The following is an 11,347-nucleotide window of genomic DNA, read 5'->3' as shown; positions in this document are numbered from 1 at the left end:
GATGGAGGGGGTAAATTCAACTATGGTATATTGTAAGAACTTTTGTAAATGTCAGAATGTACCCCCAGCACAACAATAATAAAAAAAGAAAGAAAAAAAAAAAAAAACGGTCAAGAAGACTGGGTTCTGAGAGCTTCCAGATAGCTGAACACATGGAGATTCCTGGAAGGTGGTACATCTGTATAAGATATAGAAACTCCATGCCCCTTCTCCATACCTCACCCTGCAAGTTTTGCAATGCCTAGTATATTAAATTGGTAAATGTAAGTAAATGTTTCCTGGAGTTACATAAACTAGTCTAGCAATTTAATTGACCCCAGATGGGGGAGGGGGAGGGTCTCAAAACAATGTATACAGATGTAAGTAAATGTAAAAATAATAAAATAAAATTTAAAAAAATAAATAAACCCAGATTGTCAGAAGTTCTAGAGGACTTGCAACTGGTGTCTCATGGCACTGGGCCATCATTCAAACTGTGGAATTTGATGCTACCTCCATCTAGATTGTTGTGTTAGTCAGGGTTCCATTGCTGTGACAAAATACCTGAGAAAAATCAACTTAATGGAGGAAGGGTTTACTTTGGCTTACAGTTTCAGAGGTTTCTGTTTATGGTTGCTTAGACTCATCATTATGGCCCTATTTTAAGGCAAAACATCAGAATGGAGAGGGTAGAGTAGATCAGAGTTGCTGGGCAACAGGGAGAGAAGGAGCTGGGGACAAGATATACCCATCAAAGGCACTTCCCTGGTGACCTGCTTCTCCAACTAGGCCCCACCTTCCAATGGCCTATTTAGATATGAGGTCATCAATGGGTTAACACATTGATAAAGTTAGCATCTTCACTACCCAATCACTTCTCAACAGTGCAACCAGCTGGGGACTACACCTTCAGCACATGAGCCTCTGAGGGACAGTTCATTTCCAAACCACAACAACAGTGTCAGGATTGAATTGAATTAGAGGATATCTGGCTAGTGTCCACTGTTGCTGAAGGACTACTTACTTAGAAGGGGGGAATCTCCCCAAACCTGAGGTCACAGGTTGTTGTGAAAGTATAGGAGAAACTGAGTTATGTCCTATATTGCCAGACAAAAAAGATAAGTCTCAGGCATTATGCTTACAGGAAGAACCTTATACTAAAGAACATACTATAGGATTTGCATGATGTTCTAGTGCTAATGGCACCAATGCAGTCTGATCAGAAGACTTCCAAATTCTTTATCCCACCATGGCAGGACCCGTGGGTATAAATGGGGTCTCTTAAATATTAGGGAAAGGAAAATAAGGGGAGCCTGGTGAGATGCAGGTGGAGTCTGCCAGCAGAGAGAGCGGTACTTTTCTTTTTCTGGTGCATTTAAAATTTATGCTAATCTAGGGGAAGGGAGGAACCAGGTGAATTCCATCCAATAATCAGTGGAGGGATGTTTCCTGGCCAGATAAGGATGACCTGGGCCCTCCCTGGGCAACCTATATATGAGTTCTGAATTTTTCCTACTTCTAGCCTTCCTCATTAGAACAGGTAAAACCTAACCAATGATGAAAAATCACAACAGTGGCTGCCTCTAGACAGAGGGGACTGACTGGTAAGAGTTACAGGGAATTTTCTGGTCTTGAAAATGTTCTTTTGCTATCCTGCTTGGATTACATGACTATATGCATTTGTCAAATCTCAGCAAGTGGTTTGAGATATATGTACATTGTTTATCAATTTAACCTCAAATAAGAAAAAAAACAACTGTCAAAAGACAAAATTGCAACTGATTTAAAGATCTTAATTGGCTTGTTTGCAAGTCTAGAATCAATCAGCACTTCATTGAATAAAATACAATGAGGGTTCACATAAACTGCAACAGGAGGCTGAAGGAAGCAGGAACAAAAAACAAGTGAATTGGTCATTTCAAAATTACTTCCCCTGCAGAGATTAAACAGAAGGGACTTCCTTATCATGCCTGGAAAACTGGTTTATTGGAGGGGTTAGTATTATCTCATTTGTCTCATTTCTCAAACAATTTCAATTTTAGAAAGGTGGCTCAAGTCTGTAATCCTAGCTACTTAGGAGACAGAGATCGGGAGGATTGGGGTTTGAACCAGCTAGACAAATACTTATAGACCCTATCTAGAAAAAGCTCATCACAAAAAGAGGGGCTGATGGAATAGCTCAAGCCCCAATACCAATAAATAAGTAAATTAAATAAATAAATAAATAAAATGTGTCTTACAAACTAAGAGATAAGGACTGTCTGCCCTAAACTAGATATTCCTTTATACATCCCACATCTGTAAAAAGCCTTTAAATTGTTTTTGCCAAAAAACACTGACTCCTTACTTGGGCCCATGAATTAAGTAAAAATAGGAGAAAAGCTTAACATCTCTGTCTCTTATTTTATTTGATTTTTTTTTGGTGGGACTGGAGTTTGAACTCAAGGCTTCACACTTGCAAAGTGCTCTACTGCTTGAGGAACATTTCGAGTCCATCTTTTTTTGCTATTGTTATTTTGGAGATATTGGGGGAGGGGTTGTCTCGCGAACTATTGGCCTGCTGGCCTTGAACTGCCATCCCCCCCATCTCAGTTTTCCAAGTAACTAGGCTTACAGGTGTGAGTCACTTGTGCTCAGCTCTGTTTCTATTTTGCACCTGTTGTCTTTTCCTCTGAGCCATTTTATCCTGCAGGAATCAAATGATAACATCTTTATGACAATTACTAAAACCAAGGAACAGGAGAACCCTGTAGGTCAGACCAACCTCAAACTTATCTTCCTCCTGCCTCGGCTGCACAAGTGCTTCAATTACAGTTGTACAGTACCAGATCCAGACAGCTTCCTCTTCTTGCTTTCAAATCTCTCTCTCCCTCTCTATTTATTTTTAAGGTACTGGGGTTTGAACCCAGGGCTTTATGCTTGCTAGGCAGGCACTCTACTGCTTGAGCCACTCTGCCAGCCGCGTTTTCAAATCTAATGTTGTCCTTCTTGTCTATGGCCATACCACACTGAATGTGCCCGATCTCGTCTAATGTTGTCCATTTTTCCCCATTGGCCCATCTCTGTAAACCGATCTAAACACAAGAATCTTTTTTTTTTTTTTTTTTTTTTGCCTAGAGCTCTCCTTAGAGAAGATATCTGACCTAAATGAAAGTCTGCATCTCAAAAAAAAGAAAAAGTCATACCTACAAATGCCTCAGGCAAAGACAGTCCGCCAAGCAACAAGCATCAGATCACCTTATGCAAGCCAGGAAGGTGTCAGACAGAAACAGTCTTGATTCATGCAAACTTCTCAGGTGGCAGAGGTTTCAATTAGAAATATGCAAACATGTGAGACTTTGTGGTCACTCCTTGAGGACCTTCCAGACTTGGATGGAGGAGGGACAGGTCCTACAAAGTCAACTGTTCAATCACCTGCACTCAAGCTATTTCCTCATCTGTAAGCAAGTATAGTGTAGTGCCTGTATGAGTAAGTGTAGTGTCTTAACTCTTAAGGTTGTGGGGAAGACAAAATGGTAAAGCTCTGATACAAGACAGGTCCAAGTTATGATAAAAGCTAGTGCTTAGCAGGGTGCCAGTGGCTTACACCTGTAATCAGGAGCTAGGGATCAGGAGGATCGCTGTTTGAAGCCAGCCAGGGCAAATAGTTCTCAAGACCCTATCTCGAAAAAAACATCACAAAAAAGGGCTAGTGGAGTGGCTCAAGGTGAAGACCTTTGAGTTCAAACCCCAGTACCAGAGGAAAAAAACAAAAAAAAAGCTAGTGCTTGATTTTTCAGATGTAGCAATGTGTCCCAGGATAGTTACATGACTATTAGGTAGTAGATAGCAATGAGTGGTGGCAATATGCAAAGAAACCTACAATTAAGGTATTCTTCAAGGTCTCTAAAAGAAAAACATTTAACAGCCTCTGTTAAGATCAAAGTAGCCAAAATTCAGGTGCTGGTGGTTCATGCCTATAATCCTAGCTACCCAGGAGGCAGAGATTAGGAGGACTGTGGTTCAAAGCTGGCCCCAGGCAAATAAATAGTTCTCCAGACCCTATCTCGAAAAAATCCAACACAAAAAAGGGTTGGCAGAGTGGCTCAAGTGGTAGAGTGTCTGCCTAGCAAGAATGAGGCCCTGCGTTCAAGCCCCAGTACTGAAGGAAAAAAAAAAAAAAAGTTGTGCCAGAGAAAAAAAATAATAGTCTTTTTCCACCTTCCTTTCTGAGATTATCTATGAAAGTATATTCCTCTGCTAATAAATTTTGCCATTACTTTTACTGCATGTTCACATCTTGCCTGAATTCTTCTCTGGCTAGACACAATGATGGAGGTAGATAGTTGTACTGACTGGTAACATAACTAAAGATCAGTTAGTGATTAGTAGCAATAGGATGCAAATCTGGCCAGCCTGACATTAACTTTAGGGCTCTTTCATTCCTTCACAGGTAAGTTAATATAGTTTATAGTGTCAAGGAGTTATACTTTTTTTTTTTTTTTGGTGGGCTTGAGGTTTGAACTCAGGGCTTTGCACTTACAAAACAGGTGCTCTATTGCTTGAGTCACATGTCTAGTCCATTTTTCTCTGGTTATTTTGGAGATGGAGTCTCACAAACTATTTGCCTGTGCTGCCTCAAACTGCCATCCTCTTGATCTCAGCCTCCCAAATAGGTAGAATTACAGGTGTGAACCACTGGTGCTCAGCAGTAACTAAACTTTTTAAGTTTAAAAAAGTAAGCCAGGCACCAGTGGCTCATGCAGTAATCCTACCCACTCAGAAGGCAGAAATCTGGAGGATTGAGGTTCAAAGCCAGCCTGGGCAAATAGTTCATGAGACCCTATCTCAAAAAAACCAATCATAAAGTGTCACAGCTCTTTTAGAATTTGTTCAGCAGGTTTTCTGGCTTATGCTGGAAAACCCCTACAAAAAAAATCATAAAAACCCCAGAACTGCAAAAAAAAAAAAAAAAAAAGTGAGTTAAAATGAGTTAACTTAGAGAAAAACATGAGCAAGCATGAGTCCCTGAATTCAATCCCCAGTATTGCCCCCTCCCAAAAAACGAAAAAATATAAGTGACATCATAGAGCATAGGCAGAGGACAAACATCTAAGGAAGGATGTTGGCAGCAAGCCCAGGAAGGAAGAGACCAACTCAGGGTCATCCATCAAGGATCCCAGCAGGAGTCTACCTTCCTATTGGCTCCACACCCCTTTCTGCCTGGTCTGGCTCAGGGAGGGACTTAGGCTGGGCCCCTGAGCCTTCCAGACATTGTCTGGCACAGTGGTCATGGAGGAATCTTCAAGCACTTGTGACTATTGCTTGGGAGCATCATAATGGACTCATGTCACAAGCACAGTGCTCCTAGCCACTAGGCTGCATTATAATCCTACTGCTACCGGTGATGGTCAGGCCACCTACATTCTGGGGATGGCTAGGAAGGTCCCTCAGTCCCAGGAAGAGGAAAGAGAACAGACCTCTCTCACTCCTCTGTAGTTAAGGTGCCAAGATGCAGAGTCCCAATTCTGGTTCTGCTCTTTATTTTCTGTGTAATCTTAGGCAAGTCACCTACCTTCTTTGAACCTCATTATTCTTTACTTTTTTTTTTTTTTTTTGCAGTACTGTGACTTGAATTCAGGGCCTACACCTTGAGCCACTCAAGCCACTCCACCTTTTTTGTGATGGAATTCTTCGAGATAGGGCCTCATGAACTATTTGCCCTGGCTGACTTTGAACACTATCCTACTGATCTCTGCCTCCTGAGTAGCTAGGAATACAGGCATGAGTGACTAGCACCTGGCCCATCTCTCTTTTTTTTTTGTTTTTTCAAGTACTGGAGTTTGAACTCAGGGCCTCACATTTGCTAGGCAGGAGCTCTACCACTTGAGCCACTCCACCAGTTCATGAACCTCATTTTCTTAATTGTAAACATAGAAATGATTCATTTTAGAAATACATATTTATGAAATAAAATACATACAAAGGAATGTAAGGAAACAAATATAGTCAACAGTAGAATGAATGCAACAAATTATGATATATTCAAGCCGAGCACCAGTGGCTTACACCTATAATCCTAGTTACTCAAGAGGCAGAGATCAGGAGGATCAAGGTTCAAAGCCAGCCTGGGCAAAATAGTTTTGGAGACTCTATCTAAAAAAAAACCATCCTTAAGAAAAGGGCTGGTGGTGGATTGGCTCAAGGTGTAGACCCTGAGTTCAAAGCCCAGTACCGAAAACAAAACAAACAACAAAATTATTCACCATGATTAAGTAGGAGGGATATGATAGCTCAACATAAAACCAACCCTTGTGATATATGACATTAACAGAAAGAAAGGTAAGAACCATACATTTTAATAGATGCAGAAAAAGCACTTGAGAAAATTCTATATCCCTTCATGATAAAAACTCCCAGCAAGTTAGGTATAGAAGGAATGTCACAATAAAGGCCACATAAGACAAACCCACAGCTTACTTCATAATGACGTGGGCAAAGCTGAAAGCTTTCCTCTAGGTGCTAGAGCAAGACAAAGATGGCTACTTTCACCACTTCTGTCTTCATAGCACTGAATGTCCTCACCAGAGCAATTAGGTAGAGAAAGAAATAAAAAGTGAACTGGAAAGAGTTAACTTGTTCCTGTTTGTGGACATGATCTTACATAGAGAAAAGCCTAAAAACTCCACCAAAAAACTATGAAATTACTAGAGGATTTAATAAATAAAGTTAGTAAGACCTATGATACATGCTAGGCACTGGTAGCTAAATCTGTAATCCTAGCTACTTGGAATGCTGAGATCCAGAGGATTTCAGTTCAAGGTCAGCCCAGGCAAATAGTTCAAAACGACCCCATCTCCAAAATAACCAGAGCAAACTGGACTGGAGGTGTGGCTCACATGGTAAAGTACCTGTTTTGCAAGCATGAAGCCCTGAGTTCAAACCTTAAACCCCAGTCCTCCTCCCCCCCACAAAAAAAAAATCAATTCAAAATGGATTAAAAAAAAACTAAGACCCAAAACTATGAAATTACTAGAGGAAACAAAGGAAGAAAGCTTGACATTGGTCTGGGAGATGCTTTTTATGGTTGACCTCATATAGCTCTATGAGGGCAGAGCACCAGTGTTGGGGACTGTGTACAGTTAAGGACAATTTACCACATCATCCCAAGGGATCAAGTCTGAGGAGATACCAAAGTCACTATTGCAGGGAACAGACACTGCAGTTCCTTCTGCCAGGTCTGAGTTCTAGATGCTAGCAGTAGCTACCACCCTCTCTTCTCTTTGCCTCAGTTTTCTTATTGTGACTTGGAAACATCATGTATGTATTTTACAGGTATGTGGATGCATATTAAGTCATGTGTAAAGTGCTAGGCCAGATGTCAAGCACGAGGGAAGTGCCAGGCATACAGTGTGTGCCCACTCCATTAGGAGTAGAAGACTGGCAATGGCAAGACCATGCCGTAGTTGACAGGACTCGTAGAATCCAGGTTAGACCCTTCCAGAATCTCCAAGGAATTCTTGGAGGAGACTTGACATGGAATGCCAGCTGCATTGGCAGATTGGTGCCCAGAATCATAATTTCTTAAAATTATTTTAATGAGAATGTGTTATCTAATACAAATGCTATCATGTCCTTATCTTATTTAGTCTTTATAAATTGCAAAAGGCAAGAACTGGGAAAACAAGAAATATTCAGAATTGAATCTACCCTCTGCAATTCCCAGCTGGGTAGTCTTAGACAAGTAAGTGATTTCATGTCTCTGAGCCTTGGTGTTCTTATCTGCAAAATGAGAAGAATGAGATGTTATGAGGATCAGATGAGAGAGTCTATGCCAAGCTTGGCATAGAGTAGTAGGTGCTTGATAAAGTTAACAGGAACAGGTGTTATTATCATTATTGCTATTACTGTTTATTTCAGAAGAAGGCCTAATCAAGGGACAGGCTGAACCATAAACAGCAGAATCTGGAGTTTATAGGACAAATTCTGGAGACAGAGCCAGGTAAAGGTGAGGAGGAGTCCATTTTAGTGGGCAGAATGCAGAGAAGATGGGAACCCAGGTCAGCAATTGGCATGAAATAGCCTGGCAGCAGACAAGCCCCAGAGGCTAACCCACTAATTCAACATGAAAGCGGTGATTTGACTCAAGCTCTGGGATAATCTCACAACCCCACCATAATGTCACTGTGTGACACTGGATAAATTCCTTATCTTCCCTGACCTCTGGTTCATCTGCTGTGAAAGGAATAATTATCTTCTTTGGTTTTTGTTTTGTTTTGTTTGAGACAGTCTCACTATGTAGTCCAGGCTGACCTTGAACTGGTAATCTTTTTACCTCAGTCTCCCAAATAGCTGGGATTACTGGCGTGTACCACACACCTGGCTGAAACTGAATCTTTGATTTCTCTTTCCCACCTTCTCCATCCTTGATCCTATTGAAGCCACAAATCCACTGCCCCTGACAAAGTGTCTACCTGACCCCTCCTCTTCTGTGTACCTCTGTTCACTTGAATTCTCTGCCCCAACTTTGTGACCAACCTCTTGCCTCATCCTCTCATGGGTAACCCCCAACTCAGGATGAGCCCTGTGATCTATCTGAGGCAGGCTAAATTAGGAGTTCACAGAAAAAAACCATTGCATCTCAGATTAACTATGCTTTGGCTCAGGAACCACCCTCACCTGGCCAGGAACCACCCATGCCTCTCTGTACTCACTGATTATTGGATGAAAATCACCTGGTTCTCCCCTTCCCCTAAGTTTTAAAAGCACTTGAAGAGCAGAAGCACCCCCTCTCAGCTTCTGGCTTCCATTTGGACCCTATCATGCTTCCCTTTATATTTCCCTTCCCTAACTTTTAATAAACTCCACTTATACCCACATGTCCTGCCATGGATTCTTCCTGGTGGGATACAAAGAATTTGGAAGTCTTCTGATCACAGACCGTCCCATTGCTGTTAACATATCTACCTTCTATGGTGGCCTTGTTAAACACAAGTGGAGAAAAGCATATACTTGAGACTCAATTTTACGAGCCCCGCCCCCCAATCCTCCACTTTCTTACCACAAACCCTCTTTATTATATTCCAATCTAACTTTTGTCTCTTCCTTTCCCTGAAACTGCTCTCATTAAAGTTAACAACTGTTATATTTCCAAATCTAATGGGCCTCCATGGTAAAGAGCTTGCTGGGTAAGAAACCAGGTTCCCTCCCGCACTTGTTTGGGTAGCCTTGAGCAAGTTACCTTTTTTTTTTTTTAAGCAGTACTGGAGTCTGAATTCCAGACTTTGTACTTGCTAGGCAGGTGCTCTACTGCTTGAACCATGCCTTCAGCCACAGCAAGTTACTTAATATTTCCACACTCAACTTTTAGTGGAGAATGGTTGAAACAATAGTGCCTGCTCCATAGGCATACTGTAAAGATTAAATAGGTAAATGTGTGTAAAGCACTAAACACAGTGCCTTACCACAGCTAAGTATTCAATGAATATGCTTTTTGTTATTATTAGTATTACCTGTCTTAGTCCATTTTCTACTGCTATAGTAGAAATATATACCATAGACCTGGTAACTTATAAATTATATGAATTTATTCAGCTCATGGTTCTGGAAGTCTGGGCAATCCAAGAATATGGCACTAGCATCTAGCAAGAGGGTCTTTGTGTTCTAACTCCCCCCCCCCCCGCCTTTTTTTTTCTTTTTTTGGCAATACTGGGTTTGAACTTTGGGCATCTTCCTTGCTAGGCAGGCACTCTACCACTTGAGCCACACCCCCAGCCCTAGCAAGGGCTTTTGTGCTATGTCATAAAAAGCAAAAGGGCGACCAAGCACGTGAAAGACAGAGGAAATCAGGCCAAACTTGTTCTTTACTCAGGCGCCCAATTCTTGGATATCTAACCCTGTACAATGGCATTATTCCATTCACAAGAGCAGACTGGACTACCTATAAAAAAATTCTCTAACAGCTGAAGACTTGACTCAAGCAATAGAGTACCTGCCTAGCAAATACAAGCCCTGAGTTCAAACCCCAATACCACACACCCTTCCCCCGATCTCTCCCCCACAATTCTGTCTTTTAAGCCAAGTGTGGTGGCACAAGCCTGTGATCCCAGCACTCAGGAGGCTAAGGCAGAAGAATTTTGAGTTGTAGCCCACTCTGGGCTACATAACGAGTCTCTGAAAAAAAAGAAGGAAAAATTAAAAAAAGAAGAAAGCTCCACTTCTTGATCCATTCACAATGGCAATTAAATTTCAGCTGGAGTTTTGAAGGGGATGTTTTAATCAGAACACTGTCCATAACATGCTTGAGCTCTCAGTGTAACTGCAGACCCTCCACTGATAATGAAGGACTTTGCTGTTTGTTGCCCTGAGGTACCTCAAATTCCTCATTTCCCTCCAGCTAATTATTCTTCCTGACATCAAAATGCTGCTGTCCTAAGGGGCCTGCTCATATCTCCAATATATTCCCAGGGCTTTTAGCAAGTAAGGAAGGATACAGTGATCTTTGAACACAGCACTCTGAGGCTAGGTAGGCGCTCTACCATTTGAGCCATTCCATCAGCCCTTTTCTGTGTTGGATATTTTTCAGATAGGGTCTCGCAAACTATTTGCCTGGGGTGGTGCTGGGGTTTGAACTCAGGGCCTACACCTTGCGCCACTCCACCGGTCATCCTTTTTGTGAAGGGCTTTTTTGAGATAGGGTTTCAGGAACCATTTGCCTGGGCTGGCTTCAAACCTCAATCCTCCTAATCTCTGCCTCCTGAGTAGCTGGAATTACAGGTATGAATCACAGGCATGCAGCTCCATCTGATATTTTGTTACTATTAATGTTAGCATGGGGATTTTAGAGCTAGCCTATATACAAGGTGGGATAAGGCAAGTAAGTAAATATGCTATTATTAGGAATCAAATTTTTCCATGTAAAAGAAAAGAGTTCCCAATATAAAGTCAAAGAAGCTGGGCATGTAACACACACTTGAAATCCCAGCACTTAGAGACCAAGGCAGGAGGATGAAGAGTTGAAGGCCAGCCTGGGCTACATAGTGAAACCCTGTCTCGAAAAATTAAAAATAGGTTGGAGGAGTGGCTCAAATGGTAGAGAGCCTGCCTAGCAATCATGAGACCCAGAGCTCAATCCCTAGTACTGCCAGAAAAAAAAAATTAAAAAGAAGAACTAGAGGTGGGGTAGAGGGGGGAGGTGGCACAAACAATGTATACACATGTAAGTAAATGTAAAAATGATAAAATAAAAGAAAAATGTTGCATGTGAATGCTAGAGAAAATGAAGGAAGATTTATTTGGAAATTGAAGGAAGACATAACCAAGAGCAAAAATTCTTATCAAAATATGAAACTCACAGGTAACAACTTGCTTTTGCATAATGACGCTGTCA

General features: G+C 41.5%; 1 non-coding gene across 1 annotated transcript; it reads left to right on the top strand.

Annotated features, from left to right (window-relative positions):
• Positions 1-4,824: 4,824 nt before the first annotated feature.
• Positions 4,825-4,886, top strand: LOC141423679 (U7 small nuclear RNA). Its single transcript, XR_012448506.1, has one exon. It is a non-coding gene; the product is annotated as a U7 small nuclear RNA (small nuclear RNA).
• The last annotated feature ends 6,461 nt before the right edge of the window (positions 4,887-11,347 follow it).

Source organism: Castor canadensis, chromosome 5 (assembly GCF_047511655.1).
Source record: "Castor canadensis chromosome 5, mCasCan1.hap1v2, whole genome shotgun sequence".
In the NCBI taxonomy this organism is placed as follows: Eukaryota; Metazoa; Chordata; class Mammalia; order Rodentia; family Castoridae; genus Castor; species Castor canadensis.
The sequence above is the reverse complement of the archived record's forward strand: the minus strand, read 5'-3'. Positions and strand labels throughout refer to the sequence as shown.